Below are 19,567 nucleotides of genomic sequence, written 5' to 3'. Positions count from 1 at the left end.
GATAGATGACACCGGATGGACGATCCGAGCATGTCGGGAAGCCGGATGACCGCCAGGGCTGTCATCGCGCGATGGATCTTCCCGAGTACCCCCGAATCAATATAAGAATCGCCACGATCTGACGGGCGGATCAAAAGTTATCGTCGGAATGATATTTGTGCACCAAGGGTAGCTCACGGCCAGTAAACACCTTCCGACCGGATTCATGACTCGCATCCACTAGTACACTCATCCGCTATAGCCTGTACGTCACTGAATCTAAACAAACCCCCGCTATAATTTGACTGCAAATGAAATGTCAGAACGAATTCCGTTTATCGAATCAAACGACACTATCACCCCGCCATAATAAAGACCGGACGTCTTTGAATTCACCATCCGGAAGAAAATAAAAAGATCCGAACCGAAACGTAGGAGGCGACGCACTAAACGTGCGTTTCAGTTCGCATCGATGTTCCAGAACCGAAAGATTGTTCGAAAAAAGTGGTAGATAGCCGAAAAAAGTGACAGGGGTGCAACACGAGGACTTCCCAGGAGGTCACCCATCCTAGTACTACTCTCGCCCAAGCACGCTTAACTTCGGAGTTCTGATGGGATCCAGTGCATTTGTGCTGGTATGATCGCACCCAGCATGCCTCTCCATTGTCAAAGTAATTAAGAGTTTCCACTCGCATTGTCGTACGAAGTCCGTTTAAATGAAAGTGCGAAAAAATCCTGCTAGATGACACCGGATGGACGATCCGAGCATGTCGGGAAGCCGGATGACCGCCAGGGCTGTCATCGCGCGATGGATCTTCCCGAGTACCCCCGAATCAATATAAGAATCGCCACGATCTGACGGGCGGATCAAAAGTTATCGTCGGAACGATATTTGTGCACCAAGGGTAGCTCACGGCCAGTAAACACCTTCCGACCGGATTCATGACTCGCATCCACTAGTACACTCATCCGCTATAGCCTGTACGTCACTGAATCTAAACAAACCCCCGCTATAATTTGACCGCAAATGAAATGTCAGAACGAATTCCGTTTATCGAATCAAACGACACTATCACCCCGCCATAATAAAGACCGGACGTGTTTGAATTCACCATCCGGAAGAAAATAAAAAGATCCGAACCGAAACGTAGGAGGCGACGCACTAAACGTGCGTTTCAGTTCGCATCGATGTTCCAGAACCGAAAGATTGTTCGAAAAAAGTGGTAGATAGCCGAAAAAAGTGACAGGGGTGCAACACGAGGACTTCCCAGGAGGTCACCCATCCTAGTACTACTCTCGCCCAAGCACGCTTAACTTCGGAGTTCTGATGGGATCCAGTGCATTTGTGCTGGTATGATCGCACCCAGCATGCCTCTCCATTGTCAAAGTAATAAAGAGTTTCCACTCGCATTGTCGTACGAAGTCCGTTTAAATGAAAGTGCGAAAAAATCCTGCTAGATGACACCGGATGGACGATCCGAGCATGTCGGGAAGCCGGATGACTGCCAGGGCTGTCATCGCGCGATGGATCTTCCCGAGTACCCCCGAATCAATATAAGAATCGCGACGATCTGACGGGCGGATCAAAAGTTATCGTCGGAACGATATTTGTGCACCAAGGGTAGCTCACGGCCAGTAAACACCTTCCGACCGGATTCATGACTCGCATCCACTAGTACACTCATCCGCTATAGCCTGTACGTCACTGAATCTAAACAAACCCCCGCTATAATTTGACCGCAAATGAAATGTCAGAACGAATTCCGTTTATCGAATCAAACGACACTATCACCCCGCCATAATAAAGACCGGACGTGTTTGAATTCACCATCCGGAAGAAAATAAAAAGATCCGAACCGAAACGTAGGAGGCGACGCACTAAACGTGCGTTTCAGTTCGCATCGATGTTCCAGAACCGAAAGATTGTTCGAAAAAAGTGGTAGATAGCCGAAAAAAGTGACAGGGGTGCAACACGAGGACTTCCCAGGAGGTCACCCATCCTAGTACTACTCTCGCCCAAGCACGCTTAACTTCGGAGTTCTGATGGGATCCAGTGCATTTGTGCTGGTATGATCGCACCCAGCATGCCTCTCCATTGTCAAAGTAATAAAGAGTTTCCACTCGCATTGTCGTACGAAGTCCGTTTAAATGAAAGTGCGAAAAAATCCTGCTAGATGACACCGGATGGACGATCCGAGCATGTCGGGAAGCCGGATGACCGCCAGGGCTGTCATCGCGCGATGGATCTTCCCGAGTACCCCCGAATCAATATAAGAATCGTCACGATCTGACGGGCGGATCAAAAGTTATCGTCGGAACGATATTTGTGCACCAAGGGTAGCTCACGGCCAGTAAACACCTTCCGACCGGATTCATGACTCGCATCCACTAGTACACTCATCCGCTATAGCCTGTACGTCACTGAATCTAAACAAACCCCCGCTATAATTTGACTGCAAATGAAATGTCAGAACGAATTCCGTTTATCGAATCAAACGACACTATCACCCCGCCATAATAAAGACCGGACGTCTTTGAATTCACCATCCGGAAGAAAATAAAAAGATCCGAACCGAAACGTAGGAGGCGACGCACTAAACGTGCGTTTCAGTTCGCATCGATGTTCCAGAACCGAAAGATTGTTCGAAAAAAGTGTTAGATAGCCGAAAAAAGTGACAGGGGTGCAACACGAGGACTTCCCAGGAGGTCACCCATCCTAGTACTACTCTCGCCCAAGCACGCTTAACTTCGGAGTTCTGATGGGATCCAGTGCATTTGTGCTGGTATGATCGCACCCAGCATGCCTCTCCATTGTCAAAGTAATTAAGAGTTTCCACTCGCATTGTCGTACGAAGTCCGTTTAAATGAAAGTGCGAAAAAATCCTGCTAGATGACACCGGATGGACGATCCGAGCATGTCGGGAAGCCGGATGACCGCCAAGGCTGTCATCGCGCGATGGATCTTCTCGAGTACCCCCGAATCAATATAAGAATCGTCACGATCTGACGGGCGGATCAAAAGTTATCGTCGGAACGATATTTGTGCACCAAGGGTAGCTCACGGCCAGTAAACACCTTCCGACCGGATTCATGACTCGCATCCACTAGTACACTCATCCGCTATAGCCTGTACGTCACTGAATCTAAACAAACCCCCGCTATAATTTGACCGCAAATGAAATGTCAGAACGAATTCCGTTTATCGAATCAAACGACACTATCACCCCGCCATAATAAAGACCGGACGTCTTTGAATTCACCATCCGGAAGAAAATAAAAAGATCCGAACCGAAACGTAGGAGGCGACGCACTAAACGTGCGTTTCAGTTCGCATCGATGTTCCAGAACCGAAAGATTGTTCGAAAAAAGTGGTAGATAGCCGAAAAAAGTGACAGGGGTGCAACACGAGGACTTCCCAGGAGGTCACCCATCCTAGTACTACTCTCGCCCAAGCACGCTTAACTTCGGAGTTCTGATGGGATCCAGTGCATTTGTGCTGGTATGATCGCACCCAGCATGCCTCTCCATTGTCAAAGTAATAAAGAGTTTCCACTCGCATTGTCGTACGAAGTCCGTTTAAATGAAAGTGCGAAAAAATCCTGCTAGATGACACCGGATGGACGATCCGAGCATGTCGGGAAGCCGGATGACCGCCAAGGCTGTCATCGCGCGATGGATCTTCCCGAGTACCCCCGAATCAATATAAGAATCGTCACGATCTGACGGGCGGATCAAAAGTTATCGTCGGAACGATATTTGTGCACCAAGGGTAGCTCACGGCCAGTAAACACCTTCCGACCGGATTCATGACTCGCATCCACTAGTACACTCATCCGCTATAGCCTGTACGTCACTGAATCTAAACAAACCCCCGCTATAATTTGACCGCAAATGAAATGTCAGAACGAATTCCGTTTATCGAATCAAACGACACTATCACCCCGCCATAATAAAGACCGGACGTCTTTGAATTCACCATCCGGAAGAAAATAAAAAGATCCGAACCAAAACGTAGGAGGCGACGCACTAAACGTGCGTTTCAGTTCGCATCGATGTTCCAGAACCGAAAGATTGTTCGAAAAAAGTGGTAGATAGCCGAAAAAAGTGACAGGGGTGCAACACGAGGACTTCCCAGGAGGTCACCCATCCTAGTACTACTCTCGCCCAAGCACGCTTAACTTCGGAGTTCTGATGGGATCCAGTGCATTTGTGCTGGTATGATCGCACCCAGCATGCCTCTCCATTGTCAAAGTAATTAAGAGTTTCCACTCGCATTGTCGTACGAAGTCCGTTTAAATGAAAGTGCGAAAAAATCCTGCTAGATGACACCGGATGGACGATCCGAGCATGTCGGGAAGCCGGATGACAGCCAGGCTGTCATCGCGCGATGGATCTTCCCGAGTACCCCCGAATCAATATAAGAATCGCCACGATCTGACGGGCGGATCAAAAGTTATCGTCGGAACGATATTTGTGCACCAAGGGTAGCTCACGGCCAGTAAACACCTTCCGACCGGATTCATGACTCGCATCCACTAGTACACTCATCCGCTATAGCCTGTACGTCACTGAATCTAAACAAACCCCCGCTATAATTTGACCGCAAATGAAATGTCAGAACGAATTCCGTTTATCGAATCAAACGACACTATCACCCCGCCATAATAAAGACCGGACGTCTTTGAATTCACCATCCGGAAGAAAATAAAAAGATCCGAACCGAAACGTAGGAGGCGACGCACTAAACGTGCGTTTCAGTTCGCATCGATGTTCCAGAACCGAAAGATTGTTCGAAAAAAGTGGTAGATAGCCGAAAAAAGTGACAGGGGTGCAACACGAGGACTTCCCAGGAGGTCACCCATCCTAGTACTACTCTCGCCCAAGCACGCTTAACTTCGGAGTTCTGATGGGATCCAGTGCATTTGTGCTGGTATGATCGCACCCAGCATGCCTCTCCATTGTCAAAGTAATAAAGAGTTTCCACTCGCATTGTCGTACGAAGTCCGTTTAAATGAAAGTGCGAAAAAATCCTGCTAGATGACACCGGATGGACGATCCGAGCATGTCGGGAAGCCGGATGACCGCCAAGGCTGTCATCGCGCGATGGATCTTCCCGAGTACCCCCGAATCAATATAAGAATCGTCACGATCTGACGGGCGGATCAAAAGTTATCGTCGGAACGATATTTGTGCACCAAGGGTAGCTCACGGCCAGTAAACACCTTCCGACCGGATTCATGACTCGCATCCACTAGTACACTCATCCGCTATAGCCTGTACGTCACTGAATCTAAACAAACCCCCGCTATAATTTGACCGCAAATGAAATGTCAGAACGAATTCCGTTTATCGAATCAAACGACACTATCACCCCGCCATAATAAAGACCGGACGTCTTTGAATTCACCATCCGGAAGAAAATAAAAAGATCCGAACCAAAACGTAGGAGGCGACGCACTAAACGTGCGTTTCAGTTCGCATCGATGTTCCAGAACCGAAAGATTGTTCGAAAAAAGTGGTAGATAGCCGAAAAAAGTGACAGGGGTGCAACACGAGGACTTCCCAGGAGGTCACCCATCCTAGTACTACTCTCGCCCAAGCACGCTTAACTTCGGAGTTCTGATGGGATCCAGTGCATTTGTGCTGGTATGATCGCACCCAGCATGCCTCTCCATTGTCAAAGTAATTAAGAGTTTCCACTCGCATTGTCGTACGAAGTCCGTTTAAATGAAAGTGCGAAAAAATCCTGCTAGATGACACCGGATGGACGATCCGAGCATGTCGGGAAGCCGGATGACAGCCAGGGCTGTCATCGCGCGATGGATCTTCCCGAGTACCCCCGAATCAATATAAGAATCGCCACGATCTGACGGGCGGATCAAAAGTTATCGTCGGAACGATATTTGTGCACCAAGGGTAGCTCACGGCCAGTAAACACCTTCCGACCGGATTCATGACTCGCATCCACTAGTACACTCATCCGCTATAGCCTGTACGTCACTGAATCTAAACAAACCCCCGCTATAATTTGACCGCAAATGAAATGTCAGAACGAATTCCGTTTATCGAATCAAACGACACTATCACCCCGCCATAATAAAGACCGGACGTCTTTGAATTCACCATCCGGAAGAAAATAAAAAGATCCGAACCGAAACGTAGGAGGCGACGCACTAAACGTGCGTTTCAGTTCGCATCGATGTTCCAGAACCGAAAGATTGTTCGAAAAAAGTGGTAGATAGCCGAAAAAAGTGACAGGGGTGCAACACGAGGACTTCCCAGGAGGTCACCCATCCTAGTACTACTCTCGCCCAAGCACGCTTAACTTCGGAGTTCTGATGGGATCCAGTGCATTTGTGCTGGTATGATCGCACCCAGCATGCCTCTCCATTGTCAAAGTAATTAAGAGTTTCCACTCGCATTGTCGTACGAAGTCCGTTTAAATGAAAGTGCGAAAAAATCCTGCTAGATGACACCGGATGGACGATCCGAGCATGTCGGGAAGCCGGATGACCGCCAAGGCTGTCATCGCGCGATGGATCTTCCCGAGTACCCCCGAATCAATATAAGAATCGTCACGATCTGACGGGCGGATCAAAAGTTATCGTCGGAACGATATTTGTGCACCAAGGGTAGCTCACGGCCAGTAAACACCTTCCGACCGGATTCATGACTCGCATCCACTAGTACACTCATCCGCTATAGCCTGTACGTCACTGAATCTAAACAAACCCCCGCTATAATTTGACCGCAAATGAAATGTCAGAACGAATTCCGTTTATCGAATCAAACGACACTATCACCCCGCCATAATAAAGACCGGACGTCTTTGAATTCACCATCCGGAAGAAAATAAAAAGATCCGAACCGAAACGTAGGAGGCGACGCACTAAACGTGCGTTTCAGTTCGCATCGATGTTCCAGAACCGAAAGATTGTTCGAAAAAAGTGGTAGATAGCCGAAAAAAGTGACAGGGGTGCAACACGAGGACTTCCCAGGAGGTCACCCATCCTAGTACTACTCTCGCCCAAGCACGCTTAACTTCGGAGTTCTGATGGGATCCAGTGCATTTGTGCTGGTATGATCGCACCCAGCATGCCTCTCCATTGTCAAAGTAATAAAGAGTTTCCACTCGCATTGTCGTACGAAGTCCGTTTAAATGAAAGTGCGAAAAAATCCTGCTAGATGACACCGGATGGACGATCCGAGCATGTCGGGAAGCCGGATGACCGCCAGGGCTGTCATCGCGCGATGGATCTTCCCGAGTACCCCCGAATCAATATAAGAATCGCCACGATCTGACGGGCGGATCAAAAGTTATCGTCGGAACGATATTTGTGCACCAAGGGTAGCTCACGGCCAGTAAACACCTTCCGACCGGATTCATGACTCGTATCCACTAGTACACTCATCCGCTATAGCCTGTACGTCACTGAATCTTAAAAACCCCCGCTATAATTTGACTGCAAATGAAATGTCAGAACGAATTCCGTTTATCGAATCAAACGACACTATCACCCCGCCATAATAAAGACCGGACGTCTTTGAATTCACCATCCGGAAGAAAATAAAAAGATCCGAACCGAAACGTAGGAGGCGACGCACTAAACGTGCGTTTCAGTTCGCATCGATGTTCCAGAACCGAAAGATTGTTCGAAAAAAGTGGTAGATAGACGAAAAAAGTGACAGGGGTGCAACACGAGGACTTCCCAGGAGGTCACCCATCCTAGTACTACTCTCGCCCAAGCACGCTTAACTTCGGAGTTCTGATGGGATCCAGTGCATTTGTGCTGGTATGATCGCACCCAGCATGCCTCTCCATTGTCAAAGTAATAAAGAGTTTCCACTCGCATTGTCGTACGAAGTCCGTTTAAATGAAAGTGCGAAAAAATCCTGCTAGATGACACCGGATGGACGATCCGAGCATGTCGGGAAGCCGGATGACCGCCAGGGCTGTCATCGCGCGATGGATCTTCCCGAGTACCCCCGAATCAATATAAGAATCGCCACGATCTGACGGGCGGATCAAAAGTTATCGTCGGAACGATATTTGTGCACCAAGGGTAGCTCACGGCCAGTAAACACCTTCCGACCGGATTCATGACTCGCATCCACTAGTACACTCATCCGCTATAGCCTGTACGTCACTGAATCTAAACAAACCCCCGCTATAATTTGACTGCAAATGAAATGTCAGAACGAATTCCGTTTATCGAATCAAACGACACTATCACCCCGCCATAATAAAGACCGGACGTCTTTGAATTCACCATCCGGAAGAAAATAAAAAGATCCGAACCGAAACGTAGGAGGCGACGCACTAAACGTGCGTTTCAGTTCGCATCGATGTTCCAGAACCGAAAGATTGTTCGAAAAAAGTGGTAGATAGCCGAAAAAAGTGACAGGGGTGCAACACGAGGACTTCCCAGGAGGTCACCCATCCTAGTACTACTCTCGCCCAAGCACGCTTAACTTCGGAGTTCTGATGGGATCCAGTGCATTTGTGCTGGTATGATCGCACCCAGCATGCCTCTCCATTGTCAAAGTAATTAAGAGTTTCCACTCGCATTGTCGTACGAAGTCCGTTTAAATGAAAGTGCGAAAAAATCCTGCTAGATGACACCGGATGGACGATCCGAGCATGTCGGGAAGCCGGATGACAGCCAGGGCTGTCATCGCGCGATGGATCTTCCCGAGTACCCCCGAATCAATATAAGAATCGCCACGATCTGACGGGCGGATCAAAAGTTATCGTCGGAACGATATTTGTGCACCAAGGGTAGCTCACGGCCAGTAAACACCTTCCGACCGGATTCATGACTCGCATCCACTAGTACACTCATCCGCTATAGCCTGTACGTCACTGAATCTAAACAAACCCCCGCTATAATTTGACCGCAAATGAAATGTCAGAACGAATTCCGTTTATCGAATCAAACGACACTATCACCCCGCCATAATAAAGACCGGACGTCTTTGAATTCACCATCCGGAAGAAAATAAAAAGATCCGAACCGAAACGTAGGAGGCGACGCACTAAACGTGCGTTTCAGTTCGCATCGATGTTCCAGAACCGAAAGATTGTTCGAAAAAAGTGGTAGATAGCCGAAAAAAGTGACAGGGGTGCAACACGAGGACTTCCCAGGAGGTCACCCATCCTAGTACTACTCTCGCCCAAGCACGCTTAACTTCGGAGTTCTGATGGGATCCAGTGCATTTGTGCTGGTATGATCGCACCCAGCATGCCTCTCCATTGTCAAAGTAATAAAGAGTTTCCACTCGCATTGTCGTACGAAGTCCGTTTAAATGAAAGTGCGAAAAAATCCTGCTAGATGACACCGGATGGACGATCCGAGCATGTCGGGAAGCCAGATGACCGCCAGGGCTGTCATCGCGCGATGGATCTTCCCGAGTACCCCCGAATCAATATAAGAATCGCCACGATCTGACGGGCGGATCAAAAGTTATCGTCGGAACGATATTTGTGCACCAAGGGTAGCTCACGGCCAGTAAACACCTTCCGACCGGATTCATGACTCCTTTCCACTAGTACACTCATCCGCTATAGCCTGTACGTCACTGAATCTTAACAAACCCCCGCTATAATTTGACTGCAAATGAAATGTCAGAACGAATTCCGTTTATCGAATCAAACGACACTATCACCCCGACATAATAAAGACCGGACGTCTTTGAATTCACCATCCGGAAGAAAATAAAAAGATCCGAACCGAAACGTAGGAGGCGACGCACTAAACGTGCGTTTCAGTTCGCATCGATGTTCCAGAACCGAAAGATTGTTCGAAAAAAGTGGTAAATAGCCGAAAAAAGTGACAGGGGTGCAACACGAGGACTTCCCAGGAGGTCACCCATCCTAGTACTACTCTCGCCCAAGCACGCTTAACTTCGGAGTTCTGATGGGATCCAGTGCATTTGTGCTGGTATGATCGCACCCAGCATGCCTCTCCATTGTCAAAGTAATAAAGAGTTTCCACTCGCATTGTCGTACGAAGTCCGTTTAAATGAAAGTGCGAAAAAATCCTGCTAGATGGCACCGGATGGACGATCCGAGCATGTCGGGAAGCCGGATGACCGCCAGGGCTGTCATCGCGCGATGGATCTTCCCGAGTACCCCCGAATCAATATAAGAATCGCCACGATCTGACGGGCGGATCAAAAGTTATCGTCGGAACGATATTTGTGCACCAAGGGTAGCTCACGGCCAGTAAACACCTTCCGACCGGATTCATGACTCGTATCCACTAGTACACTCATCCGCTATAGCCTGTACGTCACTGAATCTTAACAAACCCCCGCTATAATTTGACTGCAAATGAAATGTCAGAACGAATTCCGTTTATCGAATCAAACGACACTATCACCCCGACATAATAAAGACCGGACGTCTTTGAATTCACCATCCGGAAGAAAATAAAAAGATCCGAACCGAAACGTAGGAGGCGACGCACTAAACGTGCGTTTCAGTTCGCATCGATGTTCCAGAACCGAAAGATTGTTCGAAAAAAGTGGTAGATAGCCGAAAAAAGTGACAGGGGTGCAACACGAGGACTTCCCAGGAGGTCACCCATCCTAGTACTACTCTCGCCCAAGCACGCTTAACTTCGGAGTTCTGATGGGATCCAGTGCATTTGTGCTGGTATGATCGCACCCAGCATGCCTCTCCATTGTCAAAGTAATAAAGAGTTTCCACTCGCATTGTCGTACGAAGTCCGTTTAAATGAAAGTGCGAAAAAATCCTGCTAGATGGCACCGGATGGACGATCCGAGCATGTCGGGAAGCCGGATGACCGCCAGGGCTGTCATCGCGCGATGGATCTTCCCGAGTACCCCCGAATCAATATAAGAATCGCCACGATCTGACGGGCGGATCAAAAGTTATCGTCGGAACGATATTTGTGCACCAAGGGTAGCTCACGGCCAGTAAACACCTTCCGACCGGATTCATGACTCGCATCCACTAGTACACTCATCCGCTATAGCCTGTACGTCACTGAATCTAAACAAACCCCCGCTATAATTTGACTGCAAATGAAATGTCAGAACGAATTCCGTTTATCGAATCAAACGACACTATCACCCCGCCATAATAAAGACCGGACGTCTTTGAATTCACCATCCGGAAGAAAATAAAAAGATCCGAACCGAAACGTAGGAGGCGACGCACTAAACGTGCGTTTCAGTTCGCATCGATGTTCCAGAACCGAAAGATTGTTCGAAAAAAGTGGTAGATAGCCGAAAAAAGTGACAGGGGTGCAACACGAGGACTTCCCAGGAGGTCACCCATCCTAGTACTACTCTCGCCCAAGCACGCTTAACTTCGGAGTTCTGATGGGATCCAGTGCATTTGTGCTGGTATGATCGCACCCAGCATGCCTCTCCATTGTCAAAGTAATTAAGAGTTTCCACTCGCATTGTCGTACGAAGTCCGTTTAAATGAAAGTGCGAAAAAATCCTGCTAGATGACACCGGATGGACGATCCGAGCATGTCGGGAAGCCGGATGACCGCCAGGGCTGTCATCGCGCGATGGATCTTCCCGAGTACCCCCGAATCAATATAAGAATCGTCACGATCTGACGGGCGGATCAAAAGTTATCGTCGGAACGATATTTGTGCACCAAGGGTAGCTCACGGCCAGTAAACACCTTCCGACCGGATTCATGACTCGCATCCACTAGTACACTCATCCGCTATAGCCTGTACGTCACTGAATCTAAACAAACCCCCGCTATAATTTGACTGCAAATGAAATGTCAGAACGAATTCCGTTTATCGAATCAAACGACACTATCACCCCGCCATAATAAAGACCGGACGTCTTTGAATTCACCATCCGGAAGAAAATAAAAAGATCCGAACCGAAACGTAAGAGGCGACGCACTAAACGTGCGTTTCAGTTCGCATCGATGTTCCAGAACCGAAAGATTGTTCGAAAAAAGTGGTAGATAGCCGAAAAAAGTGACAGGGGTGCAACACGAGGACTTCCCAGGAGGTCACCCATCCTAGTACTACTCTCGCCCAAGCACGCTTAACTTCGGAGTTCTGATGGGATCCAGTGCATTTGTGCTGGTATGATCGCACCCAGCATGCCTCTCCATTGTCAAAGTAATTAAGAGTTTCCACTCGCATTGTCGTACGAAGTCCGTTTAAATGAAAGTGCGAAAAAATCCTGCTAGATGACACCGGATGGACGATCCGAGCATGTCGGGAAGCCGGATGACCGCCAGGGCTGTCATCGCGCGATGGATCTTCCCGAGTACCCCCGAATCAATATAAGAATCGTCACGATCTGACGGGCGGATCAAAAGTTATCGTCGGAACGATATTTGTGCACCAAGGGTAGCTCACGGCCAGTAAACACCTTCCGACCGGATTCATGACTCGCATCCACTAGTACACTCATCCGCTATAGCCTGTACGTCACTGAATCTAAACAAACCCCCGCTATAATTTGACTGCAAATGAAATGTCAGAACGAATTCCGTTTATCGAATCAAACGACACTATCACCCCGCCATAATAAAGACCGGACGTCTTTGAATTCACCATCCGGAAGAAAATAAAAAGATCCGAACCGAAACGTAGGAGGCGACGCACTAAACGTGCGTTTCAGTTCGCATCGATGTTCCAGAACCGAAAGATTGTTCGAAAAAAGTGGTAGATAGCCGAAAAAAGTGACAGGGGTGCAACACGAGGACTTCCCAGGAGGTCACCCATCCTAGTACTACTCTCGCCCAAGCACGCTTAACTTCGGAGTTCTGATGGGATCCAGTGCATTTGTGCTGGTATGATCGCACCCAGCATGCCTCTCCATTGTCAAAGTAATTAAGAGTTTCCACTCGCATTGTCGTACGAAGTCCGTTTAAATGAAAGTGCGAAAAAATCCTGCTAGATGACACCGGATGGACGATCCGAGCATGTCGGGAAGCCGGATGACCGCCATGGCTGTCATCGCGCGATGGATCTTCCCGAGTACCCCCGAATCAATATAAGAATCGTCACGATCTGACGGGCGGATCAAAAGTTATCGTCGGAACGATATTTGTGCACCAAGGGTAGCTCACGGCCAGTAAACACCTTCCGACCGGATTCATGACTCGCATCCACTAGTACACTCATCCGCTATAGCCTGTACGTCACCGAATCTAAACAAACCCCCGCTATAATTTGACCGCAAATGAAATGTCAGAACGAATTCCGTTTATCGAATCAAACGACACTATCACCCCGCCATAATAAAGACCGGACGTCTTTGAATTCACCATCCGGAAGAAAATAAAAAGATCCGAACCGAAACGTAGGAGGCGACGCACTAAACGTGCGTTTCAGTTCGCATCGATGTTCCAGAACCGAAAGATTGTTCGAAAAAAGTGGTAGATAGCCGAAAAAAGTGACAGGGGTGCAACACGAGGACTTCCCAGGAGGTCACCCATCCTAGTACTACTCTCGCCCAAGCACGCTTAACTTCGGAGTTCTGATGGGATCCAGTGCATTTGTGCTGGTATGATCGCACCCAGCATGCCTCTCCATTGTCAAAGTAATAAAGAGTTTCCACTCGCATTGTCGTACGAAGTCCGTTTAAATGAAAGTGCGAAAAAATCCTGCTAGATGACACCGGATGGACGATCCGAGCATGTCGGGAAGCCGGATGACCGCCAGGGCTATCATCGCGCGATGGATCTTCCCGAGTACCCCCGAATCAATATAAGAATCGCCACGATCTGACGGGCGGATCAAAAGTTATCGTCGGAACGATATTTGTGCACCAAGGGTAGCTCACGGCCAGTAAACACCTTCCGACCGGATTCATGACTCGTATCCACTAGTACACTCATCCGCTATAGCCTGTACGTCACTGAATCTTAAAAACCCCCGCTATAATTTGACTGCAAATGAAATGTCAGAACGAATTCCGTTTATCGAATCAAACGACACTATCACCCCGCCATAATAAAGACCGGACGTCTTTGAATTCACCATCCGGAAGAAAATAAAAAGATCCGAACCGAAACGTAGGAGGCGACGCACTAAACGTGCGTTTCAGTTCGCATCGATGTTCCAGAACCGAAAGATTGTTCGAAAAAAGTGGTAGATAGCCGAAAAAAGTGACAGGGGTGCAACACGAGGACTTCCCAGGAGGTCACCCATCCTAGTACTACTCTCGCCCAAGCACGCTTAACTTCGGAGTTCTGATGGGATCCAGTGCATTTGTGCTGGTATGATCGCACCCAGCATGCCTCTCCATTGTCAAAGTAATAAAGAGTTTCCACTCGCATTGTCGTACGAAGTCCGTTTAAATGAAAGTGCGAAAAAATCCTGCTAGATGACACCGGATGGACGATCCGAGCATGTCGGGAAGCCGGATGACCGCCAGGGCTGTCATCGCGCGATGGATCTTCCCGAGTACCCCCGAATCAATATAAGAATCGCCACGATCTGACGGGCGGATCAAAAGTTATCGTCGGAACGATATTTGTGCACCAAGGGTAGCTCACGGCCAGTAAACACCTTCCGACCGGATTCATGACTCGCATCCACTAGTACACTCATCCGCTATAGCCTGTACGTCACTGAATCTAAACAAACCCCCGCTATAATTTGACTGCAAATGAAATGTCAGAACGAATTCCGTTTATCGAATCAAACGACACTATCACCCCGCCATAATAAAGACCGGACGTCTTTGAATTCACCATCCGGAAGAAAATAAAAAGATCCGAACCGAAACGTAGGAGGCGACGCACTAAACGTGCGTTTCAGTTCGCATCGATGTTCCAGAACCGAAAGATTGTTCGAAAAAAGTGGTAGATAGCCGAAAAAAGTGACAGGGGTGCAACACGAGGACTTCCCAGGAGGTCACCCATCCTAGTACTACTCTCGCCCAAGCACGCTTAACTTCGGAGTTCTGATGGGATCCAGTGCATTTGTGCTGGTATGATCGCACCCAGCATGCCTCTCCATTGTCAAAGTAATTAAGAGTTTCCACTCGCATTGTCGTACGAAGTCCGTTTAAATGAAAGTGCGAAAAAATCCTGCTAGATGACACCGGATGGACGATCCGAGCATGTCGGGAAGCCGGATGACAGCCAGGGCTGTCATCGCGCGATGGATCTTCCCGAGTACCCCCGAATCAATATAAGAATCGCCACGATCTGACGGGCGGATCAAAAGTTATCGTCGGAACGATATTTGTGCACCAAGGGTAGCTCACGGCCAGTAAACACCTTCCGACCGGATTCATGACTCGCATCCACTAGTACACTCATCCGCTATAGCCTGTACGTCACTGAATCTAAACAAACCCCCGCTATAATTTGACCGCAAATGAAATGTCAGAACGAATTCCGTTTATCGAATCAAACGACACTATCACCCCGCCATAATAAAGACCGGACGTCTTTGAATTCACCATCCGGAAGAAAATAAAAAGATCCGAACCGAAACGTAGGAGGCGACGCACTAAACGTGCGTTTCAGTTCGCATCGATGTTCCAGAACCGAAAGATTGTTCGAAAAAAGTGGTAGATAGCCGAAAAAAGTGACAGGGGTGCAACACGAGGACTTCCCAGGAGGTCACCCATCCTAGTACTACTCTCGCCCAAGCACGCTTAACTTCGGAGTTCTGATGGGATCCAGTGCATTTGTGCTGGTATGATCGCACCCAGCATGCCTCTCCATTGTCAAAGTAATAAAGAGTTTCCACTCGCATTGTCGTACGAAGTCCGTTTAAATGAAAGTGCGAGAAAATCCTGCTAGATGACACCGGATGGACGATCCGAGCATGTCGGGAAGCCGGATGACCGCCAGGGCTGTCATCGCGCGATGGATCTTCCCGAGTACCCCCGAATCAATATAAGAATCGCCACGATCTGACGGGCGGATCAAAAGTTATCGTCGGAACGATATTTGTGCACCAAGGGTAGCTCACGGCCAGTAAACACCTTCCGACCGGATTCATGACTCGTATCCACTAGTACACTCATCCGCTATAGCCTGTACGTCACTGAATCTTAAAAACCCCCGCTATAATTTGACTGCAAATGAAATGTCAGAACGAATTCCGTTTATCGAATCAAACGACACTATCACCCCGCCATAATAAAGACCGGACGTCTTTGAATTCACCATCCGGAAGAAAATAAAAAGATCCGAACCGAAACGTAGGAGGCGACGCACTAAACGTGCGTTTCAGTTCGCATCGATGTTCCAGAACCGAAAGATTGTTCGAAAAAAGTGGTAGATAGCCGAAAAAAGTGACAGGGGTGCAACACGAGGACTTCCCAGGAGGTCACCCATCCTAGTACTACTCTCGCCCAAGCACGCTTAACTTCGGAGTTCTGATGGGATCCAGTGCATTTGTGCTGGTATGATCGCACCCAGCATGCCTCTCCATTGTCAAAGTAATAAAGAGTTTCCACTCGCATTGTCGTACGAAGTCCGTTTAAATGAAAGTGCGAAAAAATCCTGCTAGATGACACCGGATGGACGATCCGAGCATGTCGGGAAGCCGGATGACCGCCAGGGCTGTCATCGCGCGATGGATCTTCCCGAGTACCCCCGAATCAATATAAGAATCGCCACGATCTGACGGGCGGATCAAAAGTTATCGTCGGAACGATATTTGTGCACCAAGGGTAGCTCACGGCCAGTAAACACCTTCCGACCGGATTCATGACTCGCATCCACTAGTACACTCATCCGCTATAGCCTGTACGTCACTGAATCTAAACAAACCCCCGCTATAATTTGACTGCAAATGAAATGTCAGAACGAATTCCGTTTATCGAATCAAACGACACTATCACCCCGCCATAATAAAGACCGGACGTCTTTGAATTCACCATCCGGAAGAAAATAAAAAGATCCGAACCGAAACGTAGGAGGCGACGCACTAAACGTGCGTTTCAGTTCGCATCGATGTTCCAGAACCGAAAGATTGTTCGAAAAAAGTGGTAGATAGCCGAAAAAAGTGACAGGGGTGCAACACGAGGACTTCCCAGGAGGTCACCCATCCTAGTACTACTCTCGCCCAAGCACGCTTAACTTCGGAGTTCTGATGGGATCCAGTGCATTTGTGCTGGTATGATCGCACCCAGCATGCCTCTCCATTGTCAAAGTAATTAAGAGTTTCCACTCGCATTGTCGTACGAAGTCCGTTTAAATGAAAGTGCGAAAAAATCCTGCTAGATGACACCGGATGGACGATCCGAGCATGTCGGGAAGCCGGATGACAGCCAAGGCTGTCATCGCGCGATGGATCTTCCCGAGTACCCCCGAATCAATATAAGAATCGCCACGATCTGACGGGCGGATCAAAAGTTATCGTCGGAACGATATTTGTGCACCAAGGGTAGCTCACGGCCAGTAAACACCTTCCGACCGGATTCATGACTCGCATCCACTAGTACACTCATCCGCTATAGCCTGTACGTCACTGAATCTAAACAAACCCCCGCTATAATTTGACCGCAAATGAAATGTCAGAACGAATTCCGTTTATCGAATCAAACGACACTATCACCCCGCCATAATAAAGACCGGACGTCTTTGAATTCACCATCCGGAAGAAAATAAAAAGATCCGAACCGAAACGTAGGAGGCGACGCACTAAACGTGCGTTTCAGTTCGCATCGATGTTCCAGAACCGAAAGATTGTTCGAAAAAAGTGGTAGATAGCCGAAAAAAGTGACAGGGGTGCAACACGAGGACTTCCCAGGAGGTCACCCATCCTAGTACTACTCTCGCCCAAGCACGCTTAACTTCGGAGTTCTGATGGGATCCAGTGCATTTGTGCTGGTATGATCGCACCCAGCATGCCTCTCCATTGTCAAAGTAATAAAGAGTTTCCACTCGCATTGTCGTACGAAGTCCGTTTAAATGAAAGTGCGAAAAAATCCTGCTAGATGACACCGGATGGACGATCCGAGCATGTCGGGAAGCCAGATGACCGCCAGGGCTGTCATCGCGCGATGGATCTTCCCGAGTACCCCCGAATCAATATAAGAATCGCCACGATCTGACGGGCGGATCAAAAGTTATCGTCGGAACGATATTTGTGCACCAAGGGTAGCTCACGGCCAGTAAACACCTTCCGACCGGATTCATGACTCGTATCCACTAGTACACTCATCCGCTATAGCCTGTACGTCACTGAATCTTAACAAACCCCCGCTATAATTTGACTGCAAATGAAATGTCAGAACGAATTCCGTTTATCGAATCAAACGACACTATCACCCCGACATAATAAAGACCGGACGTCTTTGAATTCACCATCCGGAAGAAAATAAAAAGATCCGAACCGAAACGTAGGAGGCGACGCACTAAACGTGCGTTTCAGTTCGCATCGATGTTCCAGAACCGAAAGATTGTTCGAAAAAAGTGGTAAATAGCCGAAAAAAGTGACAGGGGTGCAACACGAGGACTTCCCAGGAGGTCACCCATCCTAGTACTACTCTCGCCCAAGCACGCTTAACTTCGGAGTTCTGATGGGATCCAGTGCATTTGTGCTGGTATGATCGCACCCAGCATGCCTCTCCATTGTCAAAGTAATAAAGAGTTTCCACTCGCATTGTCGTACGAAGTCCGTTTAAATGAAAGTGCGAAAAAATCCTGCTAGATGGCACCGGATGGACGATCCGAGCATGTCGGGAAGCCGGATGACCGCCAGGGCTGTCATCGCGCGATGGATCTTCCCGAGTACCCCCGAATCAATATAAGAATCGCCACGATCTGACGGGCGGATCAAAAGTTATCGTCGGAACGATATTTGTGCACCAAGGGTAGCTCACGGCCAGTAAACACCTTCCGACCGGATTCATGACTCGCATCCACTAGTACACTCATCCGCTATAGCCTGTACGTCACTGAATCTAAACAAACCCCCGCTATAATTTGACTACAAATGAAATGTCAGAACGAATTCCGTTTATCGAATCAAACGACACTATCACCCCGCCATAATAAAGACCGGACGTCTTTGAATTCACCATCCGGAAGAAAATAAAAAGATCCGAACCGAAACGTAGGAGGCGACGCACTAAACGTGCGTTTCAGTTCGCATCGATGTTCCAGAACCGAAAGATTGTTCGAAAAAAGTGGTAGATAGCCGAAAAAAGTGACAGGGGTGCAACACGAGGACTTCCCAGGAGGTCACCCATCCTAGTACTACTCTCGCCCAAGCACGCTTAACTTCGGAGTTCTGATGGGATCCAGTGCATTTGTGCTGGTATGATCGCACCCAGCATGCCTCTCCATTGTCAAAGTAATTAAGAGTTTCCACTCGCATTGTCGTACGAAGTCCGTTTAAATGAAAGTGCGAAAAAATCCTGCTAGATGACACCGGATGGACGATCCGAGCATGTCGGGAAGCCGGATGACCGCCAGGGCTGTCATCGCGCGATGGATCTTCCCGAGTACCCCCGAATCAATATAAGAATCGTCACGATCTGACGGGCGGATCAAAAGTTATCGTCGGAACGATATTTGTGCACCAAGGGTAGCTCACGGCCAGTAAACACCTTCCGACCGGATTCATGACTCGCATCCACTAGTACACTCATCCGCTAT

The 19,567-nt window shown here is 48.4% G+C and overlaps 27 non-coding genes across 27 annotated transcripts; all 27 read right to left on the bottom strand.

The window, feature by feature from the left end:
- Positions 1–509: 509 nt before the first annotated feature.
- LOC143870201 (5S ribosomal RNA) lies at positions 510–628 on the bottom strand. The gene has a single exon (XR_013244990.1). It is a non-coding gene; the product is annotated as a 5S ribosomal RNA (ribosomal RNA).
- A 597-nt stretch (positions 629–1,225) lies between these two features.
- Positions 1,226–1,344, bottom strand: LOC143870199 (5S ribosomal RNA). Its single transcript, XR_013244989.1, has one exon. It is a non-coding gene; the product is annotated as a 5S ribosomal RNA (ribosomal RNA).
- A 597-nt stretch (positions 1,345–1,941) lies between these two features.
- On the bottom strand, positions 1,942–2,060 carry LOC143870189 (5S ribosomal RNA). The gene has a single exon (XR_013244980.1). It is a non-coding gene; the product is annotated as a 5S ribosomal RNA (ribosomal RNA).
- A 597-nt stretch (positions 2,061–2,657) lies between these two features.
- LOC143870177 (5S ribosomal RNA) lies at positions 2,658–2,776 on the bottom strand. The gene has a single exon (XR_013244969.1). It is a non-coding gene; the product is annotated as a 5S ribosomal RNA (ribosomal RNA).
- Positions 2,777–3,373: 597 nt separating this feature from the next.
- Positions 3,374–3,492, bottom strand: LOC143870165 (5S ribosomal RNA). Its single transcript, XR_013244957.1, has one exon. It is a non-coding gene; the product is annotated as a 5S ribosomal RNA (ribosomal RNA).
- Positions 3,493–4,089: 597 nt separating this feature from the next.
- Positions 4,090–4,208, bottom strand: LOC143870153 (5S ribosomal RNA). Its single transcript, XR_013244946.1, has one exon. It is a non-coding gene; the product is annotated as a 5S ribosomal RNA (ribosomal RNA).
- Positions 4,209–4,804: 596 nt separating this feature from the next.
- Positions 4,805–4,923, bottom strand: LOC143870141 (5S ribosomal RNA). Its single transcript, XR_013244935.1, has one exon. It is a non-coding gene; the product is annotated as a 5S ribosomal RNA (ribosomal RNA).
- Positions 4,924–5,520: 597 nt separating this feature from the next.
- On the bottom strand, positions 5,521–5,639 carry LOC143870139 (5S ribosomal RNA). Its single transcript, XR_013244933.1, has one exon. It is a non-coding gene; the product is annotated as a 5S ribosomal RNA (ribosomal RNA).
- A 597-nt stretch (positions 5,640–6,236) lies between these two features.
- On the bottom strand, positions 6,237–6,355 carry LOC143870138 (5S ribosomal RNA). Its single transcript, XR_013244932.1, has one exon. It is a non-coding gene; the product is annotated as a 5S ribosomal RNA (ribosomal RNA).
- Positions 6,356–6,952: 597 nt separating this feature from the next.
- Positions 6,953–7,071, bottom strand: LOC143870127 (5S ribosomal RNA). The gene has a single exon (XR_013244929.1). It is a non-coding gene; the product is annotated as a 5S ribosomal RNA (ribosomal RNA).
- Positions 7,072–7,667: 596 nt separating this feature from the next.
- LOC143870115 (5S ribosomal RNA) lies at positions 7,668–7,786 on the bottom strand. Its single transcript, XR_013244927.1, has one exon. It is a non-coding gene; the product is annotated as a 5S ribosomal RNA (ribosomal RNA).
- Positions 7,787–8,383: 597 nt separating this feature from the next.
- LOC143870104 (5S ribosomal RNA) lies at positions 8,384–8,502 on the bottom strand. Its single transcript, XR_013244926.1, has one exon. It is a non-coding gene; the product is annotated as a 5S ribosomal RNA (ribosomal RNA).
- A 597-nt stretch (positions 8,503–9,099) lies between these two features.
- LOC143870093 (5S ribosomal RNA) lies at positions 9,100–9,218 on the bottom strand. Its single transcript, XR_013244925.1, has one exon. It is a non-coding gene; the product is annotated as a 5S ribosomal RNA (ribosomal RNA).
- A 597-nt stretch (positions 9,219–9,815) lies between these two features.
- Positions 9,816–9,934, bottom strand: LOC143870081 (5S ribosomal RNA). The gene has a single exon (XR_013244923.1). It is a non-coding gene; the product is annotated as a 5S ribosomal RNA (ribosomal RNA).
- A 597-nt stretch (positions 9,935–10,531) lies between these two features.
- LOC143875413 (5S ribosomal RNA) lies at positions 10,532–10,650 on the bottom strand. Its single transcript, XR_013250056.1, has one exon. It is a non-coding gene; the product is annotated as a 5S ribosomal RNA (ribosomal RNA).
- Positions 10,651–11,247: 597 nt separating this feature from the next.
- On the bottom strand, positions 11,248–11,366 carry LOC143875402 (5S ribosomal RNA). The gene has a single exon (XR_013250047.1). It is a non-coding gene; the product is annotated as a 5S ribosomal RNA (ribosomal RNA).
- Positions 11,367–11,963: 597 nt separating this feature from the next.
- Positions 11,964–12,082, bottom strand: LOC143875390 (5S ribosomal RNA). Its single transcript, XR_013250036.1, has one exon. It is a non-coding gene; the product is annotated as a 5S ribosomal RNA (ribosomal RNA).
- Positions 12,083–12,679: 597 nt separating this feature from the next.
- On the bottom strand, positions 12,680–12,798 carry LOC143875378 (5S ribosomal RNA). The gene has a single exon (XR_013250028.1). It is a non-coding gene; the product is annotated as a 5S ribosomal RNA (ribosomal RNA).
- Positions 12,799–13,395: 597 nt separating this feature from the next.
- LOC143875366 (5S ribosomal RNA) lies at positions 13,396–13,514 on the bottom strand. The gene has a single exon (XR_013250017.1). It is a non-coding gene; the product is annotated as a 5S ribosomal RNA (ribosomal RNA).
- Positions 13,515–14,110: 596 nt separating this feature from the next.
- Positions 14,111–14,229, bottom strand: LOC143875354 (5S ribosomal RNA). The gene has a single exon (XR_013250006.1). It is a non-coding gene; the product is annotated as a 5S ribosomal RNA (ribosomal RNA).
- Positions 14,230–14,826: 597 nt separating this feature from the next.
- On the bottom strand, positions 14,827–14,945 carry LOC143875342 (5S ribosomal RNA). Its single transcript, XR_013249995.1, has one exon. It is a non-coding gene; the product is annotated as a 5S ribosomal RNA (ribosomal RNA).
- Positions 14,946–15,542: 597 nt separating this feature from the next.
- LOC143875331 (5S ribosomal RNA) lies at positions 15,543–15,661 on the bottom strand. Its single transcript, XR_013249984.1, has one exon. It is a non-coding gene; the product is annotated as a 5S ribosomal RNA (ribosomal RNA).
- A 596-nt stretch (positions 15,662–16,257) lies between these two features.
- LOC143875319 (5S ribosomal RNA) lies at positions 16,258–16,376 on the bottom strand. Its single transcript, XR_013249973.1, has one exon. It is a non-coding gene; the product is annotated as a 5S ribosomal RNA (ribosomal RNA).
- Positions 16,377–16,973: 597 nt separating this feature from the next.
- Positions 16,974–17,092, bottom strand: LOC143875307 (5S ribosomal RNA). The gene has a single exon (XR_013249962.1). It is a non-coding gene; the product is annotated as a 5S ribosomal RNA (ribosomal RNA).
- Positions 17,093–17,689: 597 nt separating this feature from the next.
- Positions 17,690–17,808, bottom strand: LOC143875295 (5S ribosomal RNA). The gene has a single exon (XR_013249951.1). It is a non-coding gene; the product is annotated as a 5S ribosomal RNA (ribosomal RNA).
- A 597-nt stretch (positions 17,809–18,405) lies between these two features.
- Positions 18,406–18,524, bottom strand: LOC143875284 (5S ribosomal RNA). Its single transcript, XR_013249940.1, has one exon. It is a non-coding gene; the product is annotated as a 5S ribosomal RNA (ribosomal RNA).
- A 597-nt stretch (positions 18,525–19,121) lies between these two features.
- Positions 19,122–19,240, bottom strand: LOC143875272 (5S ribosomal RNA). Its single transcript, XR_013249929.1, has one exon. It is a non-coding gene; the product is annotated as a 5S ribosomal RNA (ribosomal RNA).
- Between the last annotated feature and the right edge of the window lie 327 nt (positions 19,241–19,567).

Source organism: Tasmannia lanceolata, unplaced genomic scaffold, assembly GCF_043159265.1.
Source record: "Tasmannia lanceolata isolate RefF3 unplaced genomic scaffold, GAP_Taslan_0.1 ptg000003l, whole genome shotgun sequence".
NCBI classification, from domain to species: Eukaryota; Viridiplantae; Streptophyta; class Magnoliopsida; order Canellales; family Winteraceae; genus Tasmannia; species Tasmannia lanceolata.
The sequence above is the reverse complement of the archived record's forward strand: the minus strand, read 5'-3'. Positions and strand labels throughout refer to the sequence as shown.